At 45.4% G+C, this 22,086-nt stretch overlaps 1 protein-coding gene across 3 annotated transcripts in view; it reads left to right on the top strand.

Annotated features, from left to right (window-relative positions):
- The window catches only part of LOC106587256 (ankyrin repeat domain-containing protein 11), a 146,855-nt gene that overhangs the window by 75,426 nt on the left and 49,343 nt on the right, over positions 1-22,086 (top strand). For 2 of the 3 annotated variants that reach the window (XM_014175490.2, XM_014175493.2), the window contains exon 3: positions 14,608-14,675. The exons of the other annotated variant lie outside the window; for it this stretch is intronic. The gene's annotated coding sequence lies outside the window, so the exon portion shown is untranslated. The remainder of the gene's footprint in view (positions 1-14,607; positions 14,676-22,086) is intronic. 3 annotated transcript variants of the gene reach the window in all.

Raw genomic sequence — 22,086 nt, forward strand, 5'->3', positions numbered from 1 at the left:
GCAGCGTGGATTTGAACCAGGTACTGGCATGCAGTGTCTTAGACCACTGCGCCACTCGCGAGCTTAGGGGTGTAACGGTTCACCAAACCCATCTTTCGGTACGTATTTTGGTTTTGGGATAAAGGTTCAGTTTTGGTACAGCAGGAAAATTAAAATGCCGGCAGTTACTGTAGTTAATTTTGGTTTATTAAAGAAAATGCAGTGTTGGTATTCCTGATTTTGTGAAAACACATGATTACTCGTCAAAAACAACACTAAAATAAAGTGCACTATGCATGTGAAATCTATATGTAGACTGGTGAAGGTGTCTGTATCCTCTCCCACTCTGGGGTTAAGTGATGAGCTGTCACTGTTAAAGGAAAAATCCTCCTAAAACCACCAATCCCATCATTTACGCTGTTACATTTCTGGTGAACAAATGTTTAATTTTGTCGTTATTTTAAGGTTGGTAGCAATTCAATCATTGTGGAGATTTGTTGCAGCGCTAGTCAACTACAAAACCCACAATGCAATGCTCTCGATGACACATTTCAGTTGAATGCATTCAGTTGTACAACTGACTAGGTATCCCCCTTTCTCTAAGGGCTGGCTTGCAAGGTACACTAAAAGTATGCGGCCAAAAGTATGTGGACACCCCTTCAAATTAGTGGATTCGTCTATTTCAGCCTCACCCGTTGCTGACAGGTCCGTAAAATCGAGCACACCGCAATTCAATCTCCATGGACAAACATTGTCAGTAGAATGGCCTGTACTGAGGAGCTCAGTGACTTTCAAAGTGGCACCGTCATAGGTTGCCAGCTTTCCAACAAGTCAGTTTGTAAAATAAGACATCTCGGAGCAATAACGGCTCATTCTAGATGATTCTGTGCTTCCACATTTGTGGCATCAGTTTGGGGAAGGCCCTTTCCTGTTTCAGCATGACAATGCCCCCGTTCACAAAGCGAGGTCCATACATTAATGGTTTGTCGATCGGTGTGGAGGAACTTGACTGGCCTTCAGAGCCCTGACCTCAACCCCATCAAACACCTTTGGGATTAATTGAAACGCCGACTGCGAGCCAGGCCTAATGGCCCAACATTAGTGCCCGCTCACTAATGCTCTTGTTGCTGAATGGAAGCAAGTTCCCGCAGCAATGTTCCAACATCTAGTTGGAAGCCTTCCCAGAAGAGTGGAGGCTGTTATAACAGCAAAGAGGGGACCAACTCCATATCAATGCCCATGATTTTGGAGTGAGATGTTCGAAGACCAGGTGTCCACATACTTTTGGTCATTAAGTGTAGATGGCTAGCAAACTTAGCTACCCACAATAATACCAAAGTCAATGTCAACATGTGAAGTAAGTAGCTAGTTGGCTGTAAAATCTCCCAAACACACTGCACCATCAATTTAGAAGTCTGCAATCTCACTATGTTCAACCTGCAGATCGATGTTCCACGCAGAGTGGAGTCTGAGATTCGCAACGGCCAACGGCACCATGCAATACATTATTGACTGAAGAGGCAGACAAATAGGAGAAATGTGGTGGACACTTTATTAGGTTACACATTTCGTGCGGGAGGAATATCACAAAAATACGATCAATGGCTCATTCAAGAGAAGACAACCTCCTGCGTTATGACATTGGCCAGTGTTGAAATCTGACATATGATTTACTTTTTTCGCGATCTTAAAGTCCTATTCGTATAACTTCCAGTGTAACGAGTGGCTTTATTGCACTGCTATGTCATACCGGCCAATTTCCTGCCTTCTTGAATGGCAAAAGCTCAGACACACAGGAAATGACCCCGGGAATCAATAAAACATCGCTCAGATGCACAAAACAATATAGCATTCAAAATGGGTGAATGTTTCATTCATTTTTTTTAAGTAGCTCTCTGTAGGTCCATCCATCTGTAGTTTGCTCAAACACGGGTGCATTGCCCAATTCATTGACAACTGCGTCTTTAGCTTGCTTATATAGAGCAGGTACTACCTGTTTGCTGAAATAGGTGGGCGAGGTAAGTTGTGTGGCTCGAGCACTTTAACGAGGTGCTGAATGAAACCCCTTATCAACCACCGAGAATGGGCGCATGTTTGCGGCTATAAACCCCTATTGCTCTTGTAATTTCTTTGGCCCGGTCAGAATCAGCTGCAAAGGTCTGCTTGAATCCAGAGTGGGGAGACAATTGTTTCTCTGTTTTCGTCTCACTCCGCCGGTAGGAATACGGGGGGATGGTGGTAGGAATACTGGGGTGATTTTGGCATAAACGTGTCAACATGTTTGAGGTGTTGACAGCTACATAGGTTATTCTGGTTGAGCGGTGCCAATTATTATCTTCATGTTTTATCCACAACTCTCTGTCCATCGCCCTTATCTGAGGAGCCAAACTATTCCCAAACTGGAGATTTGAAATGATGGAGAATCCTCCTGGATTATCCACCCCGCTACTCGCCATCGTATAGAAGTAGTTCCTGGCTGCGCCTCACCAAAAGACTGTTTTGAAATGCAGCGATGGAGATTTTAATTTTGATTACACAGTGCACATAGGCTCTGGTTGTTTTTAACGGAATAGCCTGAAATGTTAAAGCCCCTATTAGGGCGAGGCACTACACTACTACAGTCATTTAATAAAGTCCTGGTTCCACCGCTGCCTGTTGCAACAGAGGTCATCTAGGGGAAAGGGGGCAGAGGAGAGGGTTTCAGAGGAGACCGTGTCAGAGGTTCGTTGTAAAAGAGGGCTGTGATTGAAAGCAGACATCCTGGGCCTCAATGTGCTTGTCCTCAATTCTCACCATTCTGACTGGGATGAGAGGGGATGAGGAGACGACCTGTCTGGTCTCCAATTTACCACCCGAAGATGATGATTGTGGTGTTTGTAGGTTGGAACCAGCAGGTACAAGTTTGAAGCTGTCAGTGCCACACACTCCTACCTTGATGTTGCATTTAAATACATGAGCATTCTTGTTGCTCCTCTGTTTCTTGGGTGGTCAAAGCCAGTTGTCTTTGGTTTCACAGGGATTAAGCTAGGCTCTGTCCTACTTGTGCCCTGTTGTTAGTTTTACAGCTGTGTGTAAGTGTGTGCGTTCATGTGTGCGTGCGTCTACGAAGTGAGTTGGTTTTGGTGCTGGCTGTGCTCTCAGGCTGAGGCTGTGTGATCCCTCAGGTTTCTGGCAGTGATCAGACCCACCAGCTTTAGTGGTGACACAGCAGAAACCAGACACAGAGAGGAGAGGAAAGCTGATTCTCCTCAGAACAGTCTCCTCTCCTCCCCTCTTAATGCAGTAAGACAAGCTGGAGAATCTTGACCCAGAACAACACTTATCTGTCCGGGCTTCACTCTGCACAATGCTAGGCCTAGCCAGAGTACTAGGCAATAACAACCAATGATGTATATACATCCTGGGTGACTGACATTGGGGGCACTGTATTGAAGCCACCGCACAGCCATCTTGGTACTCCTCCACCATTGTAAAAAAGAATTAGCAAGCTGTTTAAATGCATTTAATGTCTACATTTGTTTTTGACACGTTTACTCTATTAGATACCCTTATGAATACTTTTAAATTATATTTTTGGGGAGTACTGATGTTAGTGTCCCCATTACTACTACCAAACAAAAATACTTAAATACATGTTGTTTTGTCTTTGAAACATTGAATTGAAATACCGTAGAATTCCATTAATTCCTATGGAGGGCTGCTGCTACTGGGGAGTGCCAATATGGCCGACTGGTGGCTTCAAAGCATCTCCACGGCCAATACATAGAATCAGCAATCCAGGGTTTATACACGTCATTGATAACAACCCATGTGTTTGGTTTGTATTTGTTAAACGCTCTGTTTGTAGGCCCATCAATATTGTAGTGTGTATCACTGCAGCTCTTGCTGAGTTTGTTAGGCCTCCCCTCCTGGCTGATCAATGCCCTGCTTCTGTTGCTTCCTCTTCCACCTCTTCTCTTTTTTTTTTAATTAGCTCTGTCGGGAAATGCTGAACAATTAGGCCTCTGCTTGGGCTGTACGGGGATGAGCACACGAACTAGCCTGTTTTTGTCTTTTGCTGAGCAATTCCTCCCTCACCGTAGAGTGTTTTTCTCTGAGCTAACCTGCTACCACTCTTAAAGGGATACTTTGGGATTTTGGCCACGAGGTCCTTTATCTACTTCCCAAGAGTCAGATAAACTTGTGGATACCTTTTTTTATGTCTCTGCGAGCACTTTGAAGGAAGTTGCCAACTAGCGCTAGGGCAATTTGCTTATTTGCGTGAGCGCAACGACTGGAAGTCTATGGGTGTCTTTTAGCATGCCAGTAGATCGTAATGACTGGATGTCTGTGTTTCTGCTAGCATGCTAGTCGATACCCTTAGACTTCCAGTCATTGCGCTAATGCTAGTTAGCATTGGTCTAATGTCTAATTTCCTTCATACTGGACACAGACATGAAAAGTGGTATCCATGACTTAATCCAACTCTGGGGAAGTAGATGCAGTGCCTTATTGCCAAAATCCCAAAAGTATCCTTTTAAGACCCTTGGGTTTAGTTATCGTTTCAGCATAACACAAACCCACGCTTTGTTCTTGTGGTTTTGTTTCTTTGTATAAAGATATTTTCCTACATGACACCTTAGAAAAGCTATTCATTCTCAACACATTGCTGCATAGAATGTTGTTGGCTATTCAAATATCAGACAGAAACGTCTCCTGCTGTTGTGATTGGATGAGAGCTGTATAATTGATTTCAGTAAAGCAGGCCGACCATTGGAGGAAGATAATTCCACCATTAGCTAGCTGTGTGCAGGACGCTAGATGTGTTGAATGCTGGCCCGCGTCTGGGTTTTTGTCCAATCTTGTCAATTTGAGTTTGAGCCAGGGAAAGGTCTCTCTCCCCTCTCCCCCTCTCCCTCTCCCTAAACAGACTGACCCAGCTCGGCCTCATGCAGTGTGTGAAAACAGCGACATTGTATTGGAAAGGCTGGGGGGATGGGGAGGTGATTAGGAAACCAGATCCAGGGCTGGGCTTCAAAGGGAACTGAATACTTCTGCAGAGCCTATTGATTAAAAATGGAATGCTGTTGCCCTCATGTGCTCCAGAGGCAGGTCAATAGGCTTATACTAGGAAAGGCTCTATATATATATGTGCCTATAGATCCAAGGCGGTGAGCAGATTCATCTACGTTTCTTTCAATTAATGGTGCTATGCTCTCCTTAAGTATAAGAGTGGATTATTGTGAATGCAGCCACGGAAGCCTTTTTAAGAATGTGTTGTCTGTAAGAGGAGAGAGTGCAGACCTGTTTCCTACCAGGACCCTGACTGAAGTGTGTTTGTGTGTCTGTGCGTGTTTACGCGACTCTGTGATGCATTGTGGGGAATGTGTTTGGCGCCGGTGCCTGTCCATCTTTTGAATCGATCAAGTGCTGTGTCTGAGAGTGGGGAAAGTACTAGAGATTTGGGCAGGGGTGCAGTCAGGAAGGTCCACTAATAATGGCTGAATCAAAGATGACTTCCTCTCCCTTGTTGTTCCCTCTCCAACTAACTTCCCTGTCCTCCCCTCCTCAAGCTCTCTGGCCTCTTCTGTTGGAGAAAGAGAATCGCTCCCTAAAGTCATCTCAATACTCTACCTTGCAATGTTATTGAAGTTCTGTTGCTCTCTCTCTCCCTCTCCCTCTGTTCCCTCTCTCCTCTTCGTTCATAGCCCCTTCTCCCCTCTCTCTCTCCTCTGTTTTTCCTCCTCCCCTAATGAAGGTGCGTGCAGAATGGAGCCAAGTAAATACTTTTATATGCGGAAGCACAACCTTCTCTTCCACACACTGCCTATGTAGGTCACCATGACAAAGTTTCACATGCCCACGGATTTTTGCACTCCACAGATTCTCACATTCAGAAGGCAAGGAAGAGAGAAAATGAATGTGGTTTGGATTGGGTTAGAGCACCATTATTAAATTTGAATAATTTTGACCAAGTAAACTCAGCAAAAAAAGAAACCTCCTCTCGCTGTCAACTGTGTTTATTTTCAGCAAACTTAACATGTGTAAATATTTGTATGAACATAAGATTCAACAACTGAGACATAAACTGAATAAGTTCCACAGACATGTGACTAACAGAAATGGAATAATATGTCCCTGAACAAAGGGACATATTATTAAGTACTGCAGTGCATCTCCTCATGGACTGCACCAGATTTGCCAGTTCTTGCTGTGAGATGATACCCCACTCTTCCACCAAGGCGCTTGCAAGTTCCCGGACATTTCTGGGGGGAATGGCCCTAGCCTTCACCCTCCGATCCAACAGGTCCCAGACGTGCTCAATGGGATTGAGATCTGGGCTCTTCACTGGCCATGGCAGAACACTGACATTCCTGTCTTGCAGGAAATCACGCACAGAACGAGCAGTATGGCTGGTGGCGTTGTCATGCTGGAGGGTCATGTCAGGATGAGCCTGCAGGAAGGGTACCACATGAGGGAGGAGAATGTTTTCCCTGTAACGCACAGTGTTGAGATTTCCTGCAATGACAACAAGCTCAGTCTGATGATGCTGTGACACACCGCCCCAGACCATGACGGACCCTCCCTCCAAATCGATCCCGCTCCAGAGTACAGGCCTCGGTGTAACGCTCATTCCTTCGACGATAAACGCGAATCCAACCATCACCCCCGGTGAGACACAACCGCGACTTGTCAGTGAAGAGCACTTTATGCCAGCCCTGTCTGGTCCAGCGACGGTGGGTTTGTGCCCATAGGCGACGTTGTTGCCGGTGATGTCTGGTGAGGACCTACCTTACAACAGGCCTACAAGCCCTCAGTCCAGCCTCTCTCAGCCTATTGCGGACAGTCTGATCACTGATGGAGGGATTGTGCGTTCCTGGTGTTACTCGGGCAGTTATTTCCATCCTGTACCTGTCCCGCAGGTGTGATGTTCAGATGTACCGGTCCTGTGCAGGTGTTGCTACACGTAGTCTGCCATTGCGTGGACGATCAGCTGTCCGTCCTGTCTCCCTGTAGCGCTGTATTAGGCGTCTCACACTACGGACATTGCAATTTATTGCCCTGGCCACATCTGCAGTCCTCATGCCTTCTTGCAGCATGCCTAACACGGAACCCAAACCGGCTGCGCGACATCGTGCATAAATTTATTTTGTCCCCCCACACCAAACGCAATCACGACACGCAGGTTAAAATATCAAAACAAACTCTGAACCAATTACATTAATTTGGGGACAGTTCTAAAAGCATTAAGCCTTTATGGCAATTTAGCTAGCTAGCTTGCACTTGTTAGCTAATTTGTCCTATTTAGCTAGCTTGCTGTTGCTAGCTAATTTGTACTGGGATATAAACATTTATTTTACCTGAAATACACAAGGCCCTCTACTCCGACAATTAATCCACACATAATTAGAGGTCGACCGATTCAGATTATTTTTTATTTTTTTTTTCGGTGCCGATACCGATTATTGGAGGGCCGATTAATCGGCCGATTATTATTGTGCTTTTGTGTGTGCGCACACACACACACACACACACAGCTCTGAAGTGACAACGATACTGAAGAGTCTGCTTAGGAGACAAATACTCTCAACTGTTTGAATAATAAAAATAGAGTTTAACCTCTCACGGCTATCCTGTGGCGCGATTTTCAAAACCTTAAAAATCCTATTACTTCAATTTCTCAAACATATGACTATTTTACAGACATTTAAAGACAAGACTCTCGTTAATCTAACCACACTGTCCGATTTCAAAAAGGCTTTACAACGAAAGCAAAACATTAGATTATGTCAGCAGAGTACCAAGCCAGAAATAATCAGACACCCATTTTTCAAGCCAGCATATAATGTCACCAAAACCCAGAAGACAGCTAAATGCAGCACTCACCTTTGATGATCTTCATCAGATGACAACCCTAGGACATTATGTTATACAATACATGCATGTTTTGTTCAATCAAGTTCATATTTATATCAAAAACCAGCTTTTTACATTAGCATGTGACGTTCAGAACTAGCATACCCCCGCAAACTTCCGGGAATTCGCTAACATTTTACTAAATTACTCACGATAAACGTTCACAAAAAGCATAACAATTATTTTAAGAATTATAGATACAGACCTCCTCTATGCACTCGATATGTCCGATTTTAAAATAGCTTTTTGGTGAAAGCACATTTTGCAATATTCTAAGTACATAGCCCAGGCATCACGGGCTAGCTATTTAGACACCCGGCAAGTTTAGCACTCACCATAATCATATTTACTATTATAAAAATTTCATTACCTTTTGTTGTCTTCGTCAGAATGCACACCCAGGACAGCTACTTCAATAACAAATGTTGGTTTGGTCCAAAATAATCCATCGTTATATCCGAATAGCGGCGTTTTGTTCGTGCGTTCCAGACACTATCCGAAATAGTAAAGAAGTGTCGCGCGCATGGCGCAATTCGTGACAAAAAATTCTAAGTATTCCATGACCGTACTTCGAAGCATGTCAACCGCTGTTTAAAATCAATTTTTACGACATTTTTCTCGTAGAAAAGCGATAATATTCCGACAGGGAATCTCCTTTTCGGCAAACAGAGGAAAAAATCCCAAAGGCGGGGGCGGTCGGGGTCACGCGCATAAGCTAGTGTCTCTTGATGGGCCACTTGAGAAAGGCGATAATGTGTTTCAGCCTGGGGCTGGAATGACGACATTCTGTTTTTTCCCGGGCTCTGAGCGCCTATGGACGACGTGGGAAGTGTCACGTTAGAGCAGAGATCCTTAGTAAATGATAGAGATGGAAAAGAAGTTCAACAAATGGTCAGACAGGCCACTTCCTGTAAAGGAATCTCTCAGGTTTTGACCTGCCATTTGAGTTCTGTTATACTCACAGACACCATTCAAACAGTTTTAGAAAATTTAGGGTGTTTTCTATCCATATGTAATAAGTATATGCATATTCTAGTTACTGAGTAGGAGTGGTAACCAGATTAAATCGGGTATGTTTTTTTTATCCAGCCGTGTCAATGCTGCCCCCTAGCCCTAACAGGTTAAGTTACCTGTGATGAATGCTGAAAACAAAAACTGTAATTTCTATATGCAGGAAATCCTATTTTAATAATGGGCATGGTAAGAATTGACTACCAAAGTGCAAGTCATAATTCCCATGACACCTTCTAGCAAAATCTGAAAAGCGGTTCCTTCATTTATTCCATAGGATATATTTAGATTAACTTAAAATAAGGTCTGTGTTTGGTTTAGGCTTACACCACCTTGCCAATTTTATAACTGTGTAGATATCCATAGGATATAACTCTGATCAATATAAGCGAAGATACTTTTTTTTGTAGAGTGGATTTATGAAAATATGTTGACAAAGTGAGATTTACACGGGTATCAAAACGCCGAGGCGGTTTAAGTACAAAACACAGACCTTATTTGATGCAGATCAAGACATTCTCTATGGAAGACATGAACGGTAAAATAACGAAGGAACCCCTTTCAAGTTCAGCCGCAAGTTATTACAGGACTTATGACGCGTCGACTATTTCTCTCTAAACCATATACCTTTGACTATTACGAGCCTGCTGCTGCCTACCACCGCTCAGTCAGACTGCTCTATCAAATATCAAATCATCGACTTAACTATAATATAATAAACCTTAGGTCATTAATATGGTCAAATCCGGAAACTATCATCTCGAAAACATTATTCTTTCAGTGACATACGGAACCGTTCCGTATTTTATCTAACGGGTGGCATCCATAAGTCTAAATATTCCTGTTACATCGCACAACCTACAATGTTATTTCATCGTTTTGTAAAATTCTGGCAAATTAGTTCGCAACGAGCCAGATTCTGTATACCCTGATTCTGCGTGCAACGAACGCAAGAGAACTGACACAATTTCACCTGGTTAATATTGCCTGCTAACCTCTCTTTCTTTTAGCTAAATATGCAGGTTTAAAAATATATACTTCTGTGTATTGATTTTAAGAAAGGCATTGATGTTTATGGTTAGGTACAGTCATGCAACAATTGTGCTTTTTTTTCGCAAATGTGCTTTTGTTAAATCATCCCCGTATGGCGAAGTCTGCGGTCTTTGTTAGTAAGAAATAGTCTTCACAGTTCGCAACAAGCCAGACGGCCCAAACTGCTGCATATTCCCTGACTCTGTTTGCAAGAGAAGTGACACATTTTCCCTAGTTAAAAGAAATTCATGTTAGCAGGCAATATTAACTAAATATGCAGGTTTAAAAAATATATACTTGTGTATTGATTTTAAGAAAGACATTGTTGTTTATGGTTAGGTACACATCGGAGCAAAGACAGTCCTTTTTCGCGAATGCGCACCACATCGATTATATGCAAAGCAGGACAGGCTAGATAAACTAGTAATATCATCAACCATGTGTAGTTAATTAGTGTTTATGATTGATTGTTTTTTTATAAGGTAAGTTTAATGCTAGCTAGCAACTTACCTTGGCAACGTAAAGCAGGTGGTTAGAGCGTTGGGCTAGTTAATGTAAGGTTGCATCCCCAAGCTGACAAGGTAAAAATCTGTCGTTCTGCCCCTGAACAAGGCAGTTAACCCACCGTTCCTAGGCCGTCATTGAAAATAAGAATGTGTTCTTTAACTGCCTAGTTAAATAAAGATAAAAAAAAAAAGAAATATAAAAATAAATCGGCAAATCGGTGGCCAAAATACCGATTACCGATTTGTTATGAAAACTTGAAATCGGCCCTAATTAATCGGTCGACCTCTACACATAATCCACACATGAATCCACGGTCAACCGAATCATTTCTAGTCATCTTTCCTCCTTCTAGGCTTTTTCTTCTCTTGAGTTAATATTGCAATTGGCAACTTTCATAAATTTGGTGTATTACCGCCACTGACCTCGTTTGTCTTTCAGTCACCCACGTGGTTAGAGGAGATGGCACGTGGATACCTGCTTCTATAAACCAATGAGGAGATGGGAGAGGCAGGACTTGCAGCACAATCTGCGTCAGAAATAGAACTGACTTCTATTTTAGCCCTTGGCAACGCAGACGCTCGTCGGCGTGCGCAAGCAATGTGGGTGCAATAATTGAATAATATAGATTTCTACATTTATTTTGCGATGCTCGCACACACGAGCGGTGTAGTCAGCCTGTAAGGCACGTTCACGCAGATGAGTAGGGACCCTGGGCATCTTTCTTCTGGTGTTTTTCAGAGTCAGTAGAAAGGCCTCTTTAGTGTCCTAAGTTTTCATAACTGTGACCTTAATTGCCTACCGTCTGTAAGCTGTTAGTGTCTTAACGACCGTTCCATAGGTGCATTTTCATGAATTGTTTATGGTTCATTGAACACACATGGGAAACAGTGTTTAAACCCTTTACAATGAAGATCTGTGAAGTTCTTTGAATTTTTACGAATTATCTTTGAAAGACAGGGTCCTGAAAAGGGGATGTTAATTTTTTTGCTGAGGTTCTCTCTGATTTGTGAGCTATTTGTCATGATTGATTTGTGTTCTCATTTTGGAAGCATGCTACATGGTGTTGTCATGCAGTGTTGTTTTTGTGTGAAATTTGCCAGGCCAGTTCCCATGGGAAGTTCTATGGTGATTTTGTCCCGGAGTTTCATGTTCACCTGGCCTTTCAATGTACTAGAACTAAAATCAAGGAATGCCAAGCAGAGGGAACATGTCATGTTTAAACACAACTCTTCTCCTCTACACAGCCTGCAGACTTCGCTCTGACCTAATTGCTAAAATCCACTAGCAACCAACCAGAAAGCGTAGGCTACATATCCTGTTTTCGAAATGTAGGAATCTTCTCCACTGGGTGTTGTATTGTTGATTGCTTAAATCACATGGGAGCAGAATAGCTTGTTACTTAGTTTGTGCTGGTCTGTAACTTCCTGCCAATTTTGTCAGCTAGATCTCCAAGAATCAGAGTGTGAAACACTGGTCATTAGCTGTGTGTTTACTTATGCACTCTGGTAAAGTGAGTGATTGGCTGACCTATTGTAGGACAGTTTTTCTGTGTGTTTGTCTCCCCAGCTCTCCTGATGGGATTTGGGCTGTGTAGGGCAGGGGCTGTATGGGACGGCACGGTACAGTGAGTTGGGGTTTGCTCTGATCTAAGCTGACTGCGTCTGTGACAGACTTTGAGCTGAGACGCTGGCCTACCCGAGAGAGCTCTGGCCCACTCTCTGCCTCTGCTCTCACCTTATCTGGTCGACACTAACAGACTTATGTGCTTTTAAATTCATTACATTTTGCCCTAATTCGTTTAGCAGGCTGGAGTGCGGAGTTTATGCCTATGTGAAGTGGAAAAAGTGTGCAGACATATCTTGCACTTTCCGTGATTGTCTCATACATTAGGACCAATTCTTAGTGTTTCTATGTTACCTTTTGGCAGAGGAGAGGCAGAGGTTAGTTATTGAAGGGAGCACAGCTGTTTCATTCTGGAGGGAGAACCATGCCTACAGTAGGTCGTAGCTCTTATGCCTCCAGCTAACTCACATGGGGTTCGCGTTAACTTAGAATTCTGCGTTTGTCACGCAGAAAGAAAAAAAACCACTTAACTATTTTGCTGCGTTTTATAAACGCAGATCTGAAATTCTTATTGTAATTTCTCCTCGGCTTCGGTCACATTTAGCCCCCAAATCATGATGTAAATGGACTAATTTAGTGCGCTTCAGTTGCACTTCTCCACGCTGATAAATATTTACTATTGTCTTGATAAATCTGATTCCTGCATTCACGAACGGGCATTCCGTCAACGCTCTCACTGAAGTACTTTTCTCTGGTGTAGTTTTTCTCCTGTAGCAAATTAAAATGCACGATTAACATATGGAAATATAGGTGCTGACATTCTTTCTATGATGAGAATGAAATCTGATGGCCATGCATCATTTTAGCAAAAAATCCCTTTTTTTCTATTCTAATTTCCTTTTGTGGCTGCTAGCCAAATAGTGTTGCACTTCTGTTGTCATCGGATTTCTGCTGAATGTTTTGCATGAATTTATTTTGTGTGGAGAAAATACCCATAGTTTCACGTCCTTGATCAATCTATTGAAGCAATTGAACACTGTTGACTTTCAATATAAAATGCAGGTGTAATGGTTTCAAATGCAGATTTTGATGGTCTTCATTTTGATAACGCATGTTTCTAAAAGCTAATGCAAACCCTGACTCCAGGAAACGACCTATCGTGCGTTCTCCTTGTCTAATGGGAAACGACTTTCTTCTAATGGGAATCACATTACATAACTGTAATCAGTTATTACACGCTAAGTTATTATTTCTAAACAAAATACGTTTTTGGGTGTATTCTAGTTGTTTGGTTTACTGTTTGAACAATTGCTGATGTAACCGATGTGAAATGGCTAGTTAGTTAGCGGGGTGCGCGCTATTTCAATCGGTGACGTCACTCGCTCTGAGACCTTGAAGTAGTTGTTCCCCTTGCTCTGCAAGGGCTGCAGCTTTTGTGGTGCGATAGGTAACGATGCTTCAAGGGTGGCTGTTGTCTATGTGCAGAGGGTCCCTGGTTTGAGCCCAGGTAGGGGCGAGCAACACTCAATCTTGCATCTCCGTAGAGCTTGTAGTAATCTTAAGTGTTTTGGCTGTAAACTCAAGCTAATAGCCATAGTGGATGTGCTCTGCTCTTTAAGTTGCCATCTTACTGATAAAATGACATTTTTAAAATGGGGCCATTATGCCAAATTCAGATTGAGCCTCCATGCAACTTTCCCCAATCTTTTTTAACCTGTTGGCTGCTGCGGCCCGGCAGATGAGATTTTAAGTCCGCTTTAAGCCCCTCTTCATATGTGTCTGGGACTGTTTATAAAGGCAGCCCTATTTAAGTTAAAGGGTGGAAAGAAGGTGTGTAATTGCTTTGTTTCTATTTGTTTCCATTTCTGTTTTCCTGGAAGTCTTCACTGTGAACAAGTGATTGGTTCCAGTGTGGGAAGGCAGTTCTTCTCCTGTTCTCCACACATGGCCCCCAGTATCTGCATATGAATATGGCCTTCTGCTCAGACTGAGTGGAGCCCCAGCCCTCTCCCTATGCCCCCCCCCCCACTCACAGCACAGGGGCCCCCGCTCCCCACATGCTGTTATGCAATCGTGTGTGCGTGTTACGACACTGAAGAGGGAAGACCTGGAAAGATGTGTGTCAGGGGAACACTAAACAGGAGTCTTGTGGTGGAGGATGGAAGGCTGGCTGGATGCAGACGCCTGTCACAGGCGTTTAGAAATGACGCAGAGGCCTTGAAGAACAGCTAGATGCCCTGGCCTACTTTTCGGAGCCGTTAGCGTGCGCACGTGTCCTTTTGTGTTCCCCTTTCTGTGTCTTCTTTTATGTCAGTGTGAGCGTGCCTCTTGATGTGAGGAGCACACTGATGAGTCACTCAACCACACTCTAAAAACATCCCGTCGTTACGTCCTTATTTGGGCTGAGATGTATTACACTACCTTTCACAGTGTTGGCCAAGTCCATTTAGGAGCAACGCTGTACTGGAACATAAGAGAGACATGCAAAGGGAGAGCGTCAGGAAACCACTAGGGAGGTGGGAGGTTGGGGGAAAATGGGAGCTTTGTGGAGGGAACATGAGTGGCCGGGTATGCAGTCTGCACATTCTCATGCGTGTATCATCTTTCCCTTCTCCCCAGTCTCAATGCACCCCTTGTCCTGTGAGCGCCCAGGCTGTCGTGGATCCCGTGCCCCTGCTGTTCAACTGGTAAGACCCGGGGCCGCCCTCCTCGGCTCTGTTTTCCACCCAGCCCAAACAAAAAACAATTACCACCACCACTGACACTAGCTAACGCACCCAATCTGTTGCCCACATGTCTATCCGTCTCAGCCCAGACCAGCCTACCTGATGTTCTCTCCCTTTCTTCCCACGTCCCCCTCTCTCTCCCTGGCCTGGCTTATCTGATAGAGCTGTATTATATCAGCAGCTCTTTCGCTCTGTACTTCACATGTCTGCTGGCCCAGTCACATGCTGCAGGCTGCCAGGCTGCCTGACAAGACCAGCGGAGGCCTAATCTCTGTGCTATCAAGAGGTGTCTGTATCACGAGCAGCGGTGCATCATTACAGCCCTCCCAGGCCTTGTCTCTGGCTGGGTAATTAGGACCCTGGGCTGGTGTGGTGCAACTCCTGGTACACCAAAACCCTCAACGACACGTTTCTCCTTTTTCTCGCCACTCTGTCATTCTCTCCCTCTCTTCGCTGATTGGCTGATTACCTTCCTGCTCGTGGCGATAAAATGTTTGCAGCTTGTCGAATTTTTCCATGAGTGTGTGGGGTGTTAGCAGTGGGCCATCAACAGGAAATTCCAGGCTGAAAGAGGGAAGGAGAGCGGGAGCACGGCAGGAGAGGGAGAGCTTATAGCTTCAGGAGAGGCCTGCCTGTCTCTTGCCTCTCTTTCTGCTGTGTAAAGCTTTCAGACATAAAAGAGAGCGGCTGGATGTTTGCGACACGGGTAGAGCGTGAGAGAGAGCTGATGTAGCTCCCTGGGTTAGGTCGGGACGATGTGAGGCTCAGGCTGATGAGAAGTGCCTGTGTTGCAGTAGAGCTGCCAAGTGTTAGGGGAAAGCTTTAATTGTCTAAATTGCATACATCTGGTTGGAGTTGGTGTCTGGAAGTGTCTTGCAGCTTTGATTACAGACAGAGTGGTGATGCCCTGTGAAAAAGGGAAGAACTATCCCCTCAGGCCTGTGCCTCTGTCCAGGACTGCAGAGCTGGAACACACACACACACACACACACACACACACACACACACACACACACACACACACACACACACACACACACACACAGAGATTTACACTCTCGCTCAATCACACAGACACACACACACACGCAGAGAGAGATTTACACTCTCGCTCAATCACACAGACACAATTACACAGGGAAAGGGTGTTGTGGCGCTGGCGTTCATGTCTTTTCCCTCCATTAATGTGATGAGTCAGGCTGGTGTTTTGACTCACTTTATATTTGAGGTCATGGGGTTAAAAGCTTGGCCAACACAGGCCATAGCGAATCAAATCTAACTTTATTTGCCACATGCGCCGATTCAACAAGTGTAGACTTTACCGTGAAATGCTTACTTACAAGCCCTTAACCAACAGTGCAGTTTAAGCAGAACATTTTTACCAAGTAGACTAAAATAAAAAAGTAATAATAAAAAGTAACACAATAACAAGGCTATAGCAGGGTGTGTAAAAGTGCAAGCTACAGAATCCATGTGAATGAGGAAGTGTGTGCTTTTAACACTAGAAAAGCCCACAACGTGGACAACTCATTTACATGTTTAATTACTCTGCCGTTTTTATAGTCCCCCCCCCCTTGACTTTCCCTAAATAAGTCTATAACAAAACACTGTCGTTGTTAGAATCTTAATATCACAAACAGTAATTTGTGTTATGTAGTTTTAAGAGGACATATCACCCCTCCCCCCATTCACCACCAGTCATTCACAGCCAGCCAGCCAGCCAGCCTACGCAGATGGCAAATCAAAACTATACCTAAACTATATTGAAACTCATTTCACAGATATTAAGAGTTAGCCTAACGACAAGATTAAATTGGCAATAGTCTGATAGCTGACAATACTATGAATTGTGAGATTGTATGACGAGATAAGCGCAGCTTGAAATGTCCAAAAGACACATCATTGGCTGGAAGGGCGTGTCCCTCGAGGCCTTTCTGGTGTTTAGTACGTCACATGGTTTCTGCTGGACAGGTCATTCATCTGTATTCTTGACATGGAAAAGAGGAGAGAGGGAATAAGTTGCGACGAGATCCACAATGCACTGGTTTGAGCCAAATTGTCTGTCGCCCCCCTTTTTACCCTCATCAACCCCCTCCCTGAGTCTGAGGGGTCATGGCATCCCCACTCCCCCAATGAGGCTCCAGAACAGAGTGGCCATTGTGACAGAGAAGCCTGTCCAGCCATTGAGCTGAAACCCAATAGGGGCCAAACACTGCTGCTCCCTGCCTGGGCTAAATCAGGCCTGGGCTAAATAGCCAGGGCTCTTTGTCCTGCCTGGGGCCAGGAGCAGGCGCAAGCCTCAAATACAGACACTATGGGAAGGGGGAACACAAGCCACAGCTATACAAGTGTTTTTCCACTACAGTCAACCGAGGCACACATTGAAGGAAAGCACATTTCTTGGCCCAGAGTGCAAGAGAACAGTTTATTTGATGTATGGTTGTCAAAGGAAAACATTGGTCTGGATTTGTGAAGTCATTGTTGACGCTAACCCCTCCACATGTGGTGACTGTGGACAGACTGCCGTGTTCAGCTGACCAGCTCCGCCGGGCCGGTCTTGTGACTCAGATATTTTGTTTTACACAGAGGGCTCCGCTCATAGCTGGAGTGAGTGTGTCCCAAAGACCCTGATATCCTGCTGAAGCCGCCCACACAGCCCTGGTTCACTGGCTTGAGCACACGGGAGCCATTTTAGCCCAGCCAGCCACCCCTATAGGGAACCATACAGCAGAGCTGTGCCCTGTTGGCATTGCACTAACGTAAACGGTGACCAGAAGAACGTTACGCCTTCTTACTGAATGCAAATAGCTCCTGTGAGAAATGATGTGGTATCACTGTGTCAGTCTTCCCCCTCGTTCTACCTCTGTAATACTAGGGCCAGACAGTCTCTCACTGGGTACAGATGTATGGTATTCCACATAGTACATTCTGCAGGAGCCACAATAATGGAGGAGGCCTGGGTTAAAGTGGTGAACGGGTTGGCTTTATGTTAACACTTGCATTAAAGGCCTGTATTAAAATCAGTGAGGAACTCTGCTCGGAGTCTCTTAAAAGCACTCAGACCCAATACTGGCTGCTGGGAGCGAGGATGAGTCATTACTTTTCCCAATTTACTGATATTTACTCCAGGAACGTTGTGCCAGCCGGCCTCAAGGCCTGCTCTACTCTGCAGTCACTGTGGGGTAGGGAGCACCAGGGCAAATGGTGCTAGTCTGGTTCAGTGCTGGCCCAGGGAATGACACTGCCAAGCTGCTCTTCGAGATGTCCATGATTCTGTTCAAGCTCCGAATGTGAGTCTGTTGCCATTGTGTCTCCACTGCCTAGCGCAGGCTAAAACCCTGATGTGTGCGCTGCAGCTCTCTTTGCTAGCTAGGTATCTCTCCAAGCTTAGCTGTTTTTCTGAGAAGGAAGAGGTGATGTTGACTGGAAGGTAGCGGGGCTTCCTTTCCTCCCCCCACCACCTCCCAATTCCATCTGCTCCCTTGAACAAGGTGTGTGTGTGTGTGCGCGCCGCTCCAGCGCTGCTAATGGAGAGGGCTTCCCAGAATGCACTGTAGCGTGAGGCTGTGCTCTGAATTCAGAGTGGCTGCTGCTCTCACACCGTCTAGTAGTCCGCTATGAGGGGGAAGGAGGACTTTCATTCCATCTTTCCTTCAGCCTTGTGAGATCATGTGAGCTTTTAGCTAGTAGGCCTATTTCTCAATCACTCTCCTCTCTCTCATTTTTCTCTCTCTTGCTCTCTCTCTCTGCCTGTGCGTCCACATACTTATTATTTAAACGGGATACACCCTCTGTCTCTTAATCAAGTGTTTTACTCGTTCTTCTCCCCTTACACATGTGTAGAGTTTGTTTACTGCCCACACACATGGGCAGCCAGTCACAGTTCAGTGATGCTTCAGCTTGCCTTGGCTTCACTGAGGAGGGAAGAATATCCCTTTCATACCAAAACATTTTACCACCAACTTTACCATACCGCCAACTATTTTTCGCATTTTCTTTATCTGAAAGGTATTTCCGGTATCAAAGCCGAGACTTTTATTTCCACCAAACGACCGCGTAATACAAGGCAGTTAACCCACTGTTCCTAGGCCGTCATTGAAAATAAGAATTTGTTCTTAACTGACTTGCCTAATTAAATAAAAGATAATCATATTTCTGTCGGATTAATTTGCATTCACGAGCTTCCTGTCACTCCGGTTATCATGACAACGATCACAACAGGGTCCACGTTTAATGTCTCACGCTCCTTCCTGGCATCAGCAATGGCGACATGAAAGGCGAATGGTGACAAGAATGTGGTAAACATTTGGCGTTTTGAATGGGGACCCTATAAACATTGCCCAATTCTTTTTTTCAGGCAATGTACCGCAAGTCCTATGTGAATTGGGTATAACAGACCTGCATTAGAATCCACTGCAGGCAGCAGAGAGAAACACTCCATACTAATCCATTCACATCCCCTGTGACCAGCCATGCAGGTAGCCTAGTCATTGGAAACTGCCATATTTGTTGACCGCTGTCATTGGTTCAGTGGAAGGGTTCTTGGATGGCACGAGTCCAAACCACTAATTGGTGCGGGTCTACTTGTCTAATGAGAGTATTGATTGTTCCATTGTGTGGCTCAGATCTGGCCGGCTGTGGACGCAGTGTGTCTGTCTGAGGGAGGGGGCTGCCCTGGATATGTGGGGTTCAGTGGTGGCCAATGGTGATTTAATTTAGTAGCAATGAGAATACATGTATGGGAGGACAACATTGCAGAGAGGATAGAAAGGGGAAACCAGGGAGTGACTGAATGACAGAGCTTGAGGTGGAATGTATTCAGAAGGAAAGAGCATATTTAGTAGAGCCAGCTTACTCCAGGTCATCTGTGGCTGTAATTGCTTGTGTGCTTGGTGGGGAACATGTTCCAAAGTTATACAGCGATCCCCAGGGGGGCGTGGGCGCTGGGAAATAACTTCTGAGCCCGTTAGAGTGTGACGTTCACCTTGGCCAAGCTTTCAGTGTTTTCCAGCCCATTGGTTCCCTTAGTCCAGCCACACACACACGATGTATCCCTGGCTGTACCCTTTTTAGCCAGCCACCTCCCAGTGGGCAGTTGGGGGTGCGTAGCAGCACCCCAGGCCCCGCCCCAGCTCTCAGACTGCCATGCTGTGCTGTTAGAGGCCTTTCATCTGGCTTATAGATATATAATTCATCTGGGATCTGAGGGAGCGGCTCCTCTCATGCCACTGCTACTGCTGAACCAGGACAAATTAGAATTCTGTTTGGTCCCCCGGAACGCTCCCAATCAACTTCCCCATAGAGCAAGAGAGGACGTGTGTGTGTGTCTGTCAGGCCAGGATTCCTGTGAATCTGCTCCCCAGCCAGAGAGGCTCCATGTGGAATGAGGTGGTATTATGGCAGTGTTTTCTCTGCTGTTCTGCCTGCCTGGTGCGCTGAGGGTTTTTTCCACTGTGTTGTTTATGCTGTTGTCTCAGGCAGCCCTGCCAACTGTCCCCTGTCAGCCTGCCTGTGGTCTGGGCTCTGGGGCCTCGGCCTGTCTTGGCGCCCGAGCCTGCTCTTAGGAGCCCCAGAAACACACACAAACACACTCCCAGTAAGATCTAGGCTACTGACCCACGAGGAGCTAACCTAGCAGTGGCAGACATTTACAACACTAGTATGGCTGAGAGGCCTGAGAAACCTCTCCAGCCATGTTGTCTCTGGTAAACCTGCCAGCCCCATGCTTCCCATCCCATCAGTAATCTACTGAGTGTCTTTCACACATGACTCCGTAATCCCGTTACGTCGGGAAAGGTTTTGACAGCTTTTTCATCCTGGCACGACAAGATGGGTGCAGGCAGCGCTTGATGGCGAATTGTTTTGATGATGTTTTCATACTCATGTTGGTAAAGGTCACATCCCGTCTCCCTGTGTTCCTCCCCCGTGCTTTGTTCATTACCCAGCTCCGCTCCACAGTTATTTTTACCTCCTCCCATAATCCTTAATTAATGGAGCCCTAGTCACAGCGCCTCGCATTTATCTCTCTTACACACACACACACACACACACACACACACACTGATTATACACACATACACACTGGTAGGCAGTGACGTTCCTGCTGAATTATCTGTGAGAAACCATGCTAGCTATTTCTTCTTTCTCTCTCCTTTCATTTGATTCATCTGTAGCACAGTAAATGGGGAAACACCTGTGCAGAACTTTCATGAGTTTGGATACTTGGGTCCTTTCAGTGCACAGAAACCATGTTGATACTACCCTGGTGTTCCTTAACGCTAGCGTTTTGATTAGAGATGGTAATATAATTTCAAAGGCGGAAATGTGTCAGTCCCCATAGCGTGTGTTCATTTCAGTTCAGGAGTAGGGAATTGAAAGACGGCCAAATGTCCAGTGTGAGGTCGTAAGGGGTATGTTTGATGGGGGCGGGGGTCGTTCTGCCGTTCCCCCGCCTTTCTTTGGCTGCAGTCTCATCCTGACAAGATTTGGCTTGGCAGGAGCCGCAGCCCTCACCTCGTGGCTGGCCACAGCACTCTGACTCCAATTGTTATCAGTCTGCATGTCATGGCTATTCTCACTGTTTCCTAGAAGGACCACGCCGACGCCGCAGTTATTGTGTGTGCAGGTGCCACGTGATCATCAGCCAACCAACACCTAGCGTATAAACATAGCAGCGTGAGGGAGAACAACACACAGCTCCCTCCACAGATGTGGGTGTGTCACGCACTAACAGGTTGTTTATGTCTCCTAGCTTTGTGAATGTGGGTGTGTCACGCACTAACAGGTTGTTTATGTCTCCTAGCTTTGTGAATGTGGGTGTGTTTTTGTGTTGCCAACGTGAGTTTAGTTGATTTGTCCCTGGTGCCGGTCACAGCGCATTGTAAAGGGCAGTGTTTCAGCAATTTATAAACGGAACAGCGCTTGGTTTCTGACTGCTCTACATTCTGCAGCCTGGCCTAGACATGCAATGACGTGCTGCTCTTTGCCCTCCATAGGTGCATGTTTGATCTACGTACACACACGTAAGCCTACATTGTTCATGTATGTGTGTATGCTCTCCTCCCCCACTGAGGCACGGCAGGTCTTCAGGGCTGTGAGTTCCAGGCTCAGGCTTCAGCTCATTAGTTGTGGAGTGCGTTGGTGTGAGTGAGGGGGATGGGGGTTGAGTGAGGGGGATGGGGGTTGAGTGAGGTGGGTGTAAGGGGTTGAGTGAGGTGCGGAGGCTTGTTACTGTGTGTATTAGCCTACATGCGTGTGAAGGAGCTTGTGAGAAGCTGCTCAAAGCTAATCCCGTCGTGGCCCTCCAGATCGGCCGTTGAGCTCTGAGGAACTGCTGTGGTTACCCCCAGCTGCCTTCTACATTCAGAGGAAG

This window comes from Salmo salar, chromosome ssa26 (assembly GCF_905237065.1).
Source record: "Salmo salar chromosome ssa26, Ssal_v3.1, whole genome shotgun sequence".
In the NCBI taxonomy this organism is placed as follows: domain Eukaryota; kingdom Metazoa; phylum Chordata; class Actinopteri; order Salmoniformes; family Salmonidae; genus Salmo; species Salmo salar.